The following is a 2,417-nucleotide window of genomic DNA, read 5'->3' as shown; positions in this document are numbered from 1 at the left end:
ACTTTAACATTTCAGTTTCAGTATTATTGCATTACATTTATGCATTTCGAGTTTTGTGAGATAGATTAGTACTTACTAAGCGTTTTCGCTTATAGATCTTTTGTTTTTTTTCCTCCTACCGCAGATAAAGGAAAAGCTAAGATATGAAGGGAGGCGACAGGGTGGTGGTGATGATGGATGTGTGTGGTGACTGAACTATGGAGAGGTCCAGAGGGGACTAGCAAGACTTATTTATTTAGAGTTTATGTCTAGTTCATTTTCCTTATTTCTGTTATGAAATTATGAGTTTATGATTGAGTTTGATGTGCATTGTAGCTTATTATGCTTCATTCTGGGAGCTTGAGTTTAGTTCATGTTGCTAGATTAGTTTTTGATTATGATATGATTTATTACTGCGTGGTTGTGAATAAATTGTGATCCAGCCGCATGTGGCTGTGTATATATCTTGTGTATTATAGATTTGGTCACCGGTACAGGGGAGACTCTGCCGAAATTTTTCGGTAGGAATTTCTCTGAACCGTGATAAATCTAAGTGTCGCTAATAATAGCATAAGTGACACTAGTAAGTAGAGTAGGAGTTAGGTAACGATCGCCCTTAGAGAGTAGTAGTAAGAAGGGTGGTTGTTACAGGTTTCTCGTCCCTCGAACGCCGCGCACGTTCTTCTCATCCACCGGTGTACTCTTCCGCGGTCACCTCGTCCCTCGGACGCACCGAGCCCGTCAGCTCTCTCCCGTGCCGTCCTTCTCGCTAGCCGTGTCTTCCGCTCGACTTCCTGTGTTCCTAAGCTCCTGCACACTTAGACACAAGGGTTAAACAAACGCAGGACCTAACTTAGCTTGTTTGATCACATCTAAACACCTTGGGGTTCCAACAATCTCCCCCTTTTTGATGTGAGCAACCCAAGTTAAGTTAGGGTAAACATATGCAATAAAAACAATTTATATTCAAATAAGTCCAAGTATTTTTCAAATGAAAAATTATATAACCTCCCCCTAGACTTAACATACTTCTCCCCCTTTGATCACATAAAAATTGGGGTTAAAAACAAGTCTAAGGTAAATTCAAAAAAAACTTTGAGTGTAAAAATATTTAAAAATGTCTAAGTAAAGACACTCTGCAGAATTTTTCGTTCGAGAAAAATTTAAGTAAAATATTTTTCAGAAAAAAATTCTAAGTTAATATTCATAAGAAACAATTCTAAGTCAACTTTAAGAAAAATTATAAGGCAATATTATAAAAAAAAAATCTAAGATAACTTTCATAAAAAAAATTTTCTAAGTCAAGTTTCATAAAAATTTCTAAGATAAAAAAAATTTCTAAGTCAAGTTGAAAATTTTACCTATTTTCTAACACAAATTGAATAACTCTTTTAAAACATTAAGTAATTTAAATTAATACTTTTTCAGTTAATCAATTAAACTTTTCATTTCGATACTTGGCTTCCAGGTCGTGACGAGACACTAGGCCTTTTTGGTTATTGGAGCAACAACCACTTCCTTAGACAAAGCCTCATAAAGAAATTAGTTGTTTAATTTCCTTGTTGAAAATGCTAAGTCTAATTTTAATTTTAAATTAAATAGGTTTTTGGAACCCAATAGAGGTTCCTACCTACAGGATTGACCAAGTATTTCCTAGGTATATAGATTTTTGATATATTTCTAATTTGACTTTGATGAAATCTATAATACCAATTTAAACATTTATAATTTCTAAAAGTAGAAATATTTGAACAATTAGATTTTTTCAATCTTTCTATTTCTTCTTTTAGTTTTTCATTTTCAATTTTCAATTTTCAATTTTTCAAAATCCTCTATAAGACATGATTTTGCCAAAATTCTCTTTGTTTCTAAAATTTCATTTTCTAATTTGGCATTTTTATTTTCTAATTTATACATGGATTTAGTCATAGCTTTGATACCAAAGTAAAGTTCATCAGGGGGTAAGAGACATACCTCACTTACCATATCAGACTTGAAGCCTGAATCTCCCCCTGCTTCGCTACTTCCATCTGAGGTCGCTCCCCCTTCATCGATGCTGGGTTCTGATGTACTTTGTCCTTCGTGGCTTGCCATCAATGCAATCCCCGCATATTCTTGAGCTTCTGATTCAGATGAAGAAGTGTCATCCCAAGTTACTTTTAGGTTGTGTTTCTTGGGTGTCTTCATTTTGACCTTCTTGAGTTCTGGGCAGTCTTCTATTAGGTGTCCCTCCTTCTGACACTGGTAGCACCGTACCTTTCTTCTACCTTTTTGATTCTTTTGATTCTGCATTTTAAATTTATTAGATCTAAAAAACTTTTTAAAGTTTCTTACCATGTACGCTTCTTGATCGTCTTCGGAGTCTGACTTGGGTTCATCCTTGTTGGTTGCGTTCAGCGCCATAGTCTGGGTTGTGTCCTTTGATATCTCTGCATATC

Source organism: Zingiber officinale, chromosome 2A (assembly GCF_018446385.1).
Source record: "Zingiber officinale cultivar Zhangliang chromosome 2A, Zo_v1.1, whole genome shotgun sequence".
In the NCBI taxonomy this organism is placed as follows: Eukaryota; Viridiplantae; Streptophyta; class Magnoliopsida; order Zingiberales; family Zingiberaceae; genus Zingiber; species Zingiber officinale.
Note: the sequence above shows the minus strand (reverse complement) of the source record.